General features: G+C 41.5%; 1 long non-coding RNA gene across 1 annotated transcript in view; it reads right to left on the bottom strand.

Moving 5' to 3' along the window:
* Positions 1-663: 663 nt before the first annotated feature.
* The window catches only part of LOC112997208 (uncharacterized), a 63,971-nt gene continuing 51,705 nt past the window's right edge, over positions 664-12,929 (bottom strand). Inside the window, exon 4 of the long non-coding RNA XR_003262641.2 lies at positions 664-3,088. This is a non-coding gene — a long non-coding RNA (uncharacterized LOC112997208). The remainder of the gene's footprint in view (positions 3,089-12,929) is intronic.

Below are 12,929 nucleotides of genomic sequence, written 5' to 3' on the forward strand. Positions count from 1 at the left end.
ATTGCTGATCATTTGGAAACGTGCTCTCCTCCACTGACAGAGTCCAAACTCAGAGCTCTTGACTCTCAAAGACAGTGTTTTATCTGCTTAACTGAAATTCCTCTCCTTCGAAAGAGTTTCTCCAGATTAATGTAAAGTCTAGTGCTACTCCCACAATGCTGATAAATCCAGCTGAATTCCTTTTTTCTGTCACATAGAGCCAAGGCAGATGGACAATGAAACCCAAGCAAATGGGGCAGGTCTGAACTTTTCTAAAAACTATGTTGTACCTTTGCTTAATAGAGCCACATAGGACAGCATGGGGAAGATCTCACATGAAAGGACCTCCCCACACAGATGATGATCTGAGAAACAAGCAGGGCATTATGTATCCTAACAGAGGGCTAACACTCCGCTCTTCAGACAAGTAATTATAAAGAAAAAGGGGAAAGGGAAACCCTACCCTTGGGCATAGCGACAGTACGGAGCAGGGGACAGAGTTAAGCCTAGGTCAGAGACCACAGTTTAAAACAGCTTGGATTCATTTTCTTGTCCTCCCTGTTTGAGTTTTCCGGAAGCCATAAGAGCTTGCCCAGGATGACCAGCCCTGAGGGCTGCAGCCCCACACCACGAGGTCTGACCCTACTGCGTCACCCCACACCCGCTGCCCACCCCGGAGGAGCCTGCTACCCACCATGTCCATCACACTTTGGTCATCTCTAAAGCAACACTGTTCATTTTACTTAACAAAAAAGGGTTCTTCAAGCCCAGCACTGGGTTTAAGCAGGGGCGGTTGTGGTATGCACCACGCAAACTCACAAGTGGTGACAAAGGAGCAATAGGGACCTTGGTATATTGTAAATCCAAAGAGGCCTTTGAGGTAAATATCTGTAATAGGAATGCAGCTGACAAGCTTATCAGTCAATAAGCTGTGTGAAGGGCAAAAACTGTTATCATTCTGGAGAAATAAGGCTCCTAAAAGGCACAGATCATACTAGAAAGATAAGGGGAGATGCGGTGTCAGGATCTGATTTTTTCACCCTGTGTTTTCAGCCTCTGTTACTTGTCATCTTCAGAAAGATGGGTCTATGCTGGCTTTTTAACTCATAATTTACTAATATACACACAGTTCATTGAATATTTGAGATTCCCTATTGAAATTTTGTGTTGTTATTCTGCTGATATCCAAATGTTACTGTAACTCGTGTACGTTCATCTGTGGGACATAAAATCATACAGGCACCAACCAGTAAGAGATACTTGGATTCAAGAGCATCTCAACAGTTCTTTTCATTAAAATCTCAAGGCTGCAATCCAGAAGAATGTTTTAAAATAATGAACAACTTCATTATTCTTTGGTTTGTTCTGTTAGTAGGAAAATGCAAGTTCTTTCATGTAGAGTTACTGATAACAAGAACCGGCTAGTACAGAATGCCCTGCTGAATTCACAGTGGGGCTTGGTGAAATTGGATTGTGTAGAAACAAATGCCAACTGCTTAATGTCTCACTGAATTATAGATTTTAGAAGACTGTTTAATAAGAAGGAAAACAGTTAAGATGGTTTCCATTGAATTTTACACACATATAAAACCATGGGACTGGAGTGGATAACATATCTCAGGAATATTAAATTATTGTTTCACACTCCTTGTAAAATTGAGCCCTTACTGATACATGCATTGACCTCATTTAGATTAAAAGATATAATTAATATACAAAATGTCTGGCAGATCACTTTTTAAAAAGTCTAGCACCTTTTCTTTTACATAGGCAAACGATTATTTCCCCCACGCTTCATGACTTTTCCTCTGAAGGTGTTACCCCAGATCCAAAAGATGAATGACTACAGACTTCTTTCGCGTCGATATTTAGTTGTTTGTATGATCTCTGTTTACCATTTAAATGCAATTAATTTAAATTAGGCCACAACTCTATGCTTTAAGTAATTCTGCAGAGGTGAGACATGCGGAGGTCCTAGCCTGTTGAGAATCCCATCCATCACTTGGGTGGGAGGCGCCTTCTGCTGCAGTAGGTGGGCTCAGCACGACGCACAATTAACATTGTGGCATTCTTCTGGATTTATTCAGCATTGCCTTGCGATGCTTTCTGCTCTCAGCAGCTGAAAACTTACACCAATTTTATACAAACTCCTGCTGTTTCCATCAGTTCAGAATTAAAGCAAACTGTCTGCAAGATTAAGCTCGACAGTGGAGAGCAAGTAAAACAAAGGAGAGGGCATTCAGTGGCCTGCTAATTACTGTGCTCTTGTATGCGCACATATTCTATGTGTCGATGCATGCATATATATGCCTTCTTATCAGCAGCAAGGCCACTATTAGTACTACTCAAAAGTAAAGTTGCCCACAATTTCCCTGCTTATCTGCTAATAATTTTGCCCCACTTTAACCTGTTGGGTTGAAGTTTTCTAGGCAGATTTCCCTGCAGGCTAAATATTCAGGGAAAATCCAACTCCAGACTGTTTTGGTTTTTTCTGAGAACAACTCTGAGGAAAAAATGTATAGCCTTGCTTCATCTTCTTGAAATTATAACAGGTCATTTGCAACTCCAGTGAAAATCAGCCCAAATTTGTCCACATCATAAGCCTTCATGAGATCACAGTTTGAACATGCTTAGCACAGGAAAGCAATTAAAGTCCTCAGAGAGCCTGTCCTTTCCAGGCACGGTCCCTGCTGAGGCCAGCAGGATGGCCCAGCAACTGCTGCCCCTGGGGCTGCTGCTGTTCCCTGGGACCAGTCACCGGGGCCGGCAGCAGAGCCACCACAGTGCTCTCAGTGGCACGCAGGAGAAAGCTACCTGCTTCAGACGGAGGCAGGGTGCAAAGTGGGGGAGCTGGTTGTCCACAGATCATTTGCTGCAAAGAGGAATGAGACGAGCCTGTCTTTGCCTACGGCAGCACGTTTCCCTTCTCCGGTGCCTCCCCCGTCAGCAAATAGCTGTGACGGCTGCTGGCACAGCTTCCTAGCACTGGACCACATAAAGGCTATTGCTAATGCTATCAGCTTTCCACAAGGGTAATTAGCAGAGATCTTTGGTGGCTGAAATTAGTGGAACCTCTGGACTGTAATCTTCCTGCGTCTTTCCAGTCCACCTGAAAAATGAAGATAACAACGTCCGCTCGTCTCGGAGAGAAAAAACAAAATTCACCGCTAGTTGCGAGCCACTTGAAAACAACAGCAGTGACTGTCACCAAAAAGCTGCTGATGAAATTAATAATTATGTATCCAGAGCAGAGCTTGAATAGAGTGCAGTACCCAAGACATGGGGCCACGTGCTGAACTGTGATGATAAAACAGAATATTGAAAACCCACCCAGCAAGTGATCCTAATCCATCCCAGGCACCTGTGGGCAAAAAACGTGTAGCCATATGATCAAACACTCATCATAATGCCAAAACACAACAGAATTGAATTACATGTGCACAGGCAAACTTAATTCTGACATTCCCTAATGTTTAAGAGCTTGATTTTTTAAACAATTGTATCCTTTCAAAATATACTTTTGAGCATGATCCATGTATAGGCGTTGCTATGGGTACAAATATGGGCAGGTATGCACGCTTACTTCTCTGACTTGGCTTCCACCTTATTCTTGAAAAATGTTACCTACAGGTTAGTCCTATCACAAGAAAGAAAGAAAGGAGTAGAGGGTACTACTCAGCCTATTAACGTGAACAGTACAGCTAGTGATCTCCAGTGCTTCAAACAAAGTAAGGGATTAACAAGAGTACCTATTTGCATGTTCAGCCTGCTTCCAGAGCCAGACAAATTACATGCCTGGGCATATACTTACCAACCTGATTATCATAGCAATCTCAAAATCTAGCTCACACACTGAATTAGTGCAACTTTCATGAATATCCTTCGGTGTACAGTTGCTTATATCAGTAATTTCAAAGTTCAACACTATCTTTATTTTCAATACATTTAAGACCACATTGCAAATTGCTTTCAGATGTAGAGACAGTTCATCTGTGTACAGTCAAACCATCTCAATACGTTGTGTTTGAAACTCTCCTAAAAATTCCCCAAATTTAGACGCTTGCTTTAGCTACATGGACAATTGATCTTAAGTAGAACTTCAACTCCTCTGTAGTTTTGTTGCAGGGTAGCAGTGGAAGATGAGCCATCTGCCTCAGGAAAAGGTGAACTGTTGTAGCTAAGGCAGCAGCAACACGAATAGGAATGGCCAGAAGGAAGAGTGTGTGCAGGGATGCCAAAACACCTAGATCCGCTGACTAAAACCAATTAAAGTGTGGGTTACTCACCGTCACTGCCGCTGTGGCTTCACCCCAGGGTTCCACCAGATGAAGGGGAGGGATTTAGTGTTCACTTGACCCTCCTTTTGTCAACTTTGCAGAACCCAGCTTAATGTGCTGCTAAGTATTTCAGCAGCAGCTACCCCAAACACTTAGGGGTCCTCCTAGGTCAGCTGCCCACCTTGTTTTTGTGGAAGAGGACACTGTTTAGAAGTACACCAATGTAAAGTACCACACCTGGGGGACTGAAAAAATGCCATGCTCTGAAACAATTATTTCTTCACTACAATTCTCTAACTGGCTGCAAATGAAACATTACTAATAAAAATAGACCAAAATAAAAATCCAAACCAATTATTCTGAACATATTAATGATTTAAGATTACTAAGCAACTTGGACAAGATAAGTTAATTGGAGGCAATAAATTAAATGCAGTTTCTTATTATTGAATGAAGCCAAACCATGAAGAATTCCCAGATCGCTATAGTAAGTACATACCTGCCTTTCCATGATAATGTTCTATACAGTACTGGTATATATAGCATTTGGAGCAGAAGTGAAATGACAGAGCTGTACTTATTGAAAATTACTGCCTGGATAGCTCTGTCCAAAATTCCCCAGTGAAACCGACCATCCTATAATCCAAATATATTTCCATTAAATGCTAATGATTCCTTCATTATTGGAAAAAGAAGAAATCCTTCCTTTTTCTTTTGGACAGGAACTAAAGCTTACACTGTAAACACTAGTGAGGATTTATTATCTAAATGAGTTCCTCCTGTGGTGAACTTCTCAATGACCTACCTGTCAATACTAATAAAATAAACCCATCTTTCTAGTTTTGAGCAGTCCTTTAAATTCCTAATTGAGTCCTTACAGCCATGTACTGTGCCTGACCACTCAAAGCTCCTACCTCTAATGAGTTTAGACTATCTCAAACTTTTCAAAAGGGCACAGAAACTACCTCTGAACTTGCTAAAGGTAATAAAGTTGAAAAAATCTAAAATAAGCGTGCTGAGTTGATCTGCCTGAACCATTGTCTGATATTCTTAACATGAATGTCACATATTTCAATGGTAAAGTATATGCAGCTCATTGCAAGGTTCCTTACAAGAATGCTAATGCCATGGATTAACCAATGGAGCCATTTCTACAGCTGAGTAATGAAAGTGGGGAGTGAGGACACCTACAAATCAAAAATACTTCCTTAATCAGACTTCTTCCGATTAAGGTAGAGATTACACTAGTTTCTGGCTTCATTCACTATACCAAAGTACAAATCTAATGTGAGGGTATCTGATTTAGAGTTATTTGGACCTATAATTGACCCCCCCATCTGATGGAGGATTAATATATCAGAAGAAAATGAAAAGACTCTATTGGTGATGTAGGTCATTTGAAATATAATGCCTTTTCAGAGTTGACAAAGGCCTTATTCTGTATGTTGCTAGTATAAAAGCATGTATAATGTGAATTAGAGAAAGAAAAGGAGGTTTGTATTCACATCCAGACGACTAACTGTTACCATTTAAAAGGGCCATGAGGTACCTGTAGGTACAACTCATTCTTTTTCTACCAGTGCAGTTAGTGGTTTATTCATCTTGGGGAGAGTTTTATTTGTTATTTTGCAGGCTGTAGTGCACTGGAACTTTATGGGTTGCTGTTCTGAGTGGAGTTTGATTTCCTGCTGTCTCTCTTCATCACCTCTCTCCTTTTGTAGATTTCCTTGCCATTCTCCTGCTTGTATCTCTGAACAGTGGGCATGCTTTTCATTTTAAAAATTACTCCTACTGGGAGCGCACTTAACAGGATTGAACATTTGTGATTTTCTTCTTCAGCAGGTGATTTTCTTCTGCTGCTTTTGAAGAAAGAGTTCAGGGCTAGCCACTATGTCCTGGTCATTTGCTGCTTCCGTCCAAAATGAACTTCGTTTATGCTCTTTTCCCTGTTGCCTCCTTGTCACATCAGTTTTGAGAAGTGCCAGTGTTTCTGGCAGGCCGGACGCACGGATATCTGTTTTGCCTTTTAATTCTGAGTCTTTGCCCTAGAGACTCCCCATTCGTGGCAGGTGCCTGCTGGGGCTGAGGAAGCCAGCAGTATGGGCAAGTCATATCAGATGTCCTGTGAAATAAAGGCTCCCGTGGACACCATGATGTAACTAATTTTGCTTTTTCTCACCGCAGCACCTGGGCGCTCCCAGTGCGAGGGAGCCGGCCTCCTGCCAACCCCTGTGCTGGCACTGCTTGCCAGATGTTGCACGGCAGCCCTACGGTACAACTGAGCTTTGGTGCCCTGGCTAAACACTCACTGCTGGTCTTAAAAGGCATTAACACTCAGATGACAGCTTGTGATCATTTCTCATTATATTATATCAGTCAGTGATAGCTGGCAAAATTGCTATTGCTTGTTCTGTCTATTGGACTACCACTCAATGTCGTACTGGTGGTAACCACAGCCTGGCAAGCACCCCACTGCCCATGATTGACTTCTGTTCTGCTCCTCTGGTCCTTCCTTCACTCAGTGTGAAGTCCAGCACCACCCTTAGTCAATGCTGGGTTCTTCTCAGCTTAGCACACTTACATAGGTTAAACTGTTTGATGTGTTGCCTCTCTTGAGAGGAATATCAGATCCTTGGAGCAGAGATACTGCCCTTTCATCCCACCTTTTACGCATTCTGTGGCAATGTTATTTAAATGGGTCTTTTTGCAGTGTTCTTTAAAATTCAGAAATGTAGGTTTTCTTTTGGACCTTTCGGTGTCAGGAACATCCTCCTAGGAAAGCAAAGGTCTCACAGGGAGTGCACAGTACAGGGAGTACTGTGATTAGACAGATTTAAATGCTGGGTATCTAGAGCTCTGCACTGTTATGTCCAAATCCTGAAGAGGAAATAAGAATTACAAAAGCACTGTGCCAAGTGGAATACTTTAATTGTCTTAAATGTACTCCTGCTGTACCTGTGCATTTCCATTCTTTATGAAATGGTATTCTCAAGAAAACTTTTTTAAGAAGTAAGAAAGGGAAGTAAAATCAGAATATAGAATTCAACTAAAAGGTGAAGAATAACAGAAGAATTTTCAAATAATAGTTTGTCCCTTTTCATTCTCACAGAATGATGAACCCTGCAAATACCTTCATGAAGAAAAAATGAGGAATTGCTATAGTCCCCATCTACACAAGCGTAGGTGCAACAGCAAGGGTAAAGAGCTCTTCCACAGCCATCGACAGGCATGAGTTCACGAATTCTTCTACTTCTTAGACAGCACCTCTCCTAAATAATGTTCTTTATGGGCAGACAGTTGTCAGCTGCATTATGCAGTATCGTACAGTGTGGTGGAAAGAAATAAACCAGGAATTGTGAATTGCAGGTACCTTGTCACCTTCAGGCCACATATTCAGGCAGCTCTTTAGGTTACCAACTGGTTTCTGAAAAGTGAAAAATAAGCTGAATGTTTCTACCCACTTTGCAGTAATATTACAAACCTCGGTGTGTAATTTAAGGGGATCTAGCCCTGCTTTCTGCAGGTTTAGGAAGCAAAAATTATAATATTTTGGTTTTTGTATGTCAACGATATTATGAGTAATACCGGTGTGATGGCACTATTGTTGAACTATGAATATGAAACCTTCCACTGGAAGGTCCCAGGACTACGGAGTCAGTTAGTGGGTATCTACATTATCCAGGAGAAAGTAACAAACAGGGAAGTATGAGTAATATTAGGCACATAATCAGAAGAAAAAGCCTTTACTCTTCATTGCATTCTCTGCTGATTTGAAGCAGCACCCACACAAAGGGATCGCTCCCTCGTGCTCCGTGGCATGTGGGAGCAAGAAGCACATGTGAGGACATGCACTCCTGAGAAACAGCAAGGAGGGGCTTTGGACTGCAAATATAATGAGCTGAACTCGCCTTTGTTACACCAACACAACTTCCTTGGATTTCAAAAGGTTGCACAAGTTTAATGGGAAGCTAAGTGTTGTGCTTTGTGTTTACATTAGCACTGAAATTTGTTGTTCCAAAAGAAACTCGTAGGAAGTGATGATTAGACAAGGTAAAAACTTATTTTGAAATAAGAGGAATTTTTGAAAGCTAGGCTAGAGGTTACCACAAATGTGAGTGGTTTTAAGATAATTAAATGAGTGCAATAGCTACAGAAAGATGAAGAAAAGCCCAGAGTGTGATAAAAGAAGACACATGTGCAGTAGAAAGCTGACTCCTAGAACAGTGCCTCATGAGAAGGGTTCAGAATATCACAGAATTAAAGTTACGAATGACAATAAAAAAGTAGCATAGTGCACTTCAAGTCAAAGCTAAAGTTGGTGTCCATGATCACGGGTGATATCACTCCTCATTGGAAATAAGATTTAGTGGAGATTTTTAACAGGTCTGTGCTGGACTATTCTGCTAAAATAAGCACAGAAAAATCAGGTTGTCCTGTTTTTTTCAGAGGTGCTCCGGTCTTTGTACAGAAAAGCACTCCTTGTCCTACCTCAAATTGTTACTGTCTGTCAATGGCCACTGCCATTTAAAAAGCAGCATGTTTCTCTTAAGTGCTTTTTGTTCCCAGAGCACCTTGAACCTTAAAGAAATGGAGGCCTTTGCAAAGCTAATGGAAGTTGCGGATGCTCAACACCTATGAAGGGAAGGCTTTGGTTTTTTAGTTTCTCTCAACTTCACTTTAAGCTACCTTTAATAAAACATAATGCTGAATTGTTCACTCTAACATGCATTTCACATACATATACAGAACCCTGGTTTAGGCCTGATTCTCATCTTTTGTTTCCGATGTTTGCGATATAGCCCTTTACTTCTGTTTCAAAAAGCTGAAAGGCAAGAGCAAGACTTTCTATGACAACACACAAGGGACAGAAGTGTTAAAAGCTGTAAAAGAGATTCAAAATAGACAGTCACCTGATGTCTCTTCCATTCCTGGATTTACACTGAAATATGGGGGAGAGTGCCAATGCATTTGTTGAATGCATAAAATCTGTGAGGCTGTCTGTCAGGTGGGAATCGTTCAGGAAGCCTGGAGCAAGGATACCCATAATTATGCCATCAAAAAGGACTGCAATAAGCAGCAGAATATTTCATTTGCTGTCAATCCTATGAAAAGTCTTTTATAACATCTGTGTCAGCAGATTCCAGGTCTCAAGAGGTGCCATTTTCTGAAAGCAGGAGAGAACTCAGTAAAGATTTGTGGTGTGCTTGCCAGATATTTTCAATGGTAAACCTCATTGGTTTAATGAAGTTACAGGTGGCAGAGGACATCTCAGTTTTCTTCTGGGTTTAAGCTGTTAATTGTTCCTCAAGGCGAGTGGGACTTTCACATTGACTGATTCTCAGTTAATTATCATTTTTAGTGACTGCTCTTATTTATTACTTGTGTTTCAATAGCAGCTAAATACTTTGGTCACCACCATTCCCCCTTCCCTCCCCCCAGTACTGTGCAGTGTGCAAACACCTATGACAAGACACCTCTCAGCTGGCACAGAAAGCATGGGAAAGGAGGTGTGGATAGGGTGCTGCACCGTAATGGACATTTCCCCCAACCAGCAGAGACCCAAGCTAATACCTCCATGTGGCGATGCTGTCAGTGTTTACTAGCTGAGGGTCTTCTCATGGGCTGCAGCACCATGAGCAGCACCTCTGTTCCTTCCAGATGCAAGCTGGGTCGTGGCTGAGGAGCTCTTATTCCTTTGCATGTCACATTCTTCCATATATCCAGTTCTGGAATTAGCCCAGAGTAAGCCAGTTTCTGCTGCTTTGTGCTTCCAAATTAGTGATGCCTGCTGAGATACTTTATCACAGCAGAGCATTGTTACACAGTCACTGGAAATTGCCAGAAAACCCAGTTTTCAGTGCTGTTTAACAGCATATTGTTTTTGATGCTGAAGGGTTTGTTGCTCCTTCTCTGTCTAATATTGTAAGGTACATCTGTGCTAGTAAACAGGGATTTTTCCCTGGCCCTGAGGTCCACTGGCACAGTACTGCTCTCATCCATATTCTAAACTCTTTTCTTTTTCAGAACAAGGGGCCATATGTAACCTGTGGTGAGAAGGTCCTTTGCTCATGCTAACCCTCATGTCTGAAACCTGAGAGGATGCTGGCACAGGCCACAACCATATTAGGGGCTTTGCTAAACAGCTTACAGTATGGATGATCCCAAGCCAACACACAGACCTGTGTCTTGGCCTGGTTTCTTTTACTGGCATAGACAAAGCCATATAATACCGCTTTGTGAACCTTCTGGAGAATAATATGCTCACATGTGACAGTAACTTGAAATTCTGAACTTTTCATTTTGATGACTCTAAATCGAAGCATTCCATCTGATCTTGAAAAAGTTGAGAAACACAGCTTACTGTTTGTATTTGGAGTAGTCATATCTCCTTTAAGCTAATTTATTTTTCTGCCTAGACAAACTACTCTGAGGTCAATACTATCTAATTCAACTAAATTGTGTCATAAAAAGTCTCTTACGACAATTTGTACTTACGACGCAATTATCTTAATTTTGTCTCTGATGTGCCTCTTCCATCGATCAAGGTTTTGATCGATTGTGTCTGTGCCTAAAAAGAAAAAAATGAGGTCATGCATTGCTGAAGCTTTTTCTACTGGCTGTTTCAAATGGTGCCTGCTCACCGGAGCTCTGCAAGCGATATGCGAAGCAAAAGATTCTGCTTGTCAGCCTGCTTCACAGATCTACTGAAAATAAACACATCAGACGCTGAGCTAAGCTAATAGAGCACTTGCTTCTGGTTGCTCATTTTTGTTTCGGGTTAATGTCGTAGCCCTGCATGTACCATCTGGAGAGGGGAAAGAAAGATTTAATCAAAAATAAAAATAGCTAGTTTAGGTTTAAGCTTTCTTTTTGTACTATGAAGTGCAGGAAAGGAAAATGAAAGGGTGTCATTTGCTGTGACCACTGAATAGACTAAGAGCTGTGAATGCCAGCAGGTCTGCTTCTCACCCATGAATCCAGTGCTTCATTTGTTTGGGGGAAAAAGCTCTGCACACCTTTCCACTGAACCTCAGCAATGCTTCCTGGTATAAACAATAGATCATATAGTTGAGGAGTCTTATTGAAAAGTTATGTCAATAATGATGGGGATTTTCAGCTGGCGTTCCCCAGGATTTGTGAAGCATTTGCTGCCCTTACGTGTGTTGATAAGCTGCTTGCTGATTAGAATATTCTATCTGCAGTGAAATCGGGCTACTGTTTCTCTGACATGTCTCCTCTGTGTCTTAAAAATACCGCTGGCACATCAACAGCTTATCACAAGAAGCTATATGAATTCAGAACATGATTCTTTTGCAAGATCGTTCAGGTTAGGTGTCAGCATAGACTGAAAAAACAAGGCTCTAGCACGAGGTGAACATAACAAGCATATCTCATAATCTTTCAGCATTGTAGCCCTCATTCTCTCATTCCTGCACTTTTTGTATATTTGTAGCCTTCCCTATCACTGTGTCTGCTTCTGACTGTAAGCTCCTCAGGGCAAGTGTATCTTTATGTCAGTAATACCCTCTACACGCTAATGGTACCGCATAAGCAGTAATGAGGGGGACCATTAAAAGCAGCTACAAATATAAATAATAGCAATAGTCTGGATGCTCTGATCAGAGTCCAGATGCTTAAAGCAGGAAATGAATCACCTGATTGCTCATCTGAATAATCATGCTGGGGACCTGTGTGTTTAAAAAGTCTAACGCAAATCTACCAGCAGTGATGCAGGAGTCTCTGTCCTGCTGAAGGTGTCTGAGGACAGAAAAGCTGTGAATGACTGCAGTGATGGCTCCTGAGTAGAAAACTGCCATGCCTAAAATAACCAGCACTGTCTGGATTCACTTGGACATTGTGCTGGACACTGCTGGTGCACTTGAAAACTTCAGTGCTTTTTTTCTTAATAGGAAAAGACAACAGAGAAAAGGATGTGTGTATAAACACCCCCACCCCGCACTTCTTGATGTAGTATTCAGCTGCAAAGATAAAACATTTCCAGTGTTATAGCCCTGGTCTCGGGAGCTGATAAGCTGCTTGCTAGTAAGGCATTTATTCCTTTTTGAAAAAAGCAAATCTGTAGTTTTGGTAGAACTTTGCATCAGAAAATGAGGCTGTAGTAAAGTCCTGGTTAAGTGATGGGGCAGCATCTAGCAACTGAGCTTTCTTGTGTTGTCTTAACAGCAAATGTCTTCTTGTTCCAATCTAGTTAAAATACATGGAAAACACTCATTTTAAGCACATATGTGTTTAAAAACTTTTAATTTGCCATGTGTGTGTACAGAAAAACAGATTGTCACAACCAGATACCTATGGTTCCATTTTATCTGCTGTATCTTATCTGAGATATTTAGATTTTACCTATTTTATGTAATTTTTGATGTATCCAAATTCTCTGAAGTGTGAAGGGTGAGGATTTACCTCACATCCCAGACCCTTAAGTCCTAATTCAGTTATGTGGTATAGCCCAGGGGTTATGCTTTAACTGAAATAATCTTAGCTGGGTTCCCTGTTTGCCATTTGCTCCATGTAGAAAGAACGTGGGTTAATCCTGGAAGGAGTGAAGAGAGTTTCCTTTGCCAGATGAGCAGGGATATTCATCACATTGCAGCAATAAGGAGCAAGTTCCCTTTATTTCCCAGCCCCTGCACCTCAGAGGCCCAGTGACCAAGC

This window comes from Dromaius novaehollandiae, chromosome 1 (assembly GCF_036370855.1).
Source record: "Dromaius novaehollandiae isolate bDroNov1 chromosome 1, bDroNov1.hap1, whole genome shotgun sequence".
Taxonomy (NCBI): Eukaryota; Metazoa; Chordata; class Aves; order Casuariiformes; family Dromaiidae; genus Dromaius; species Dromaius novaehollandiae.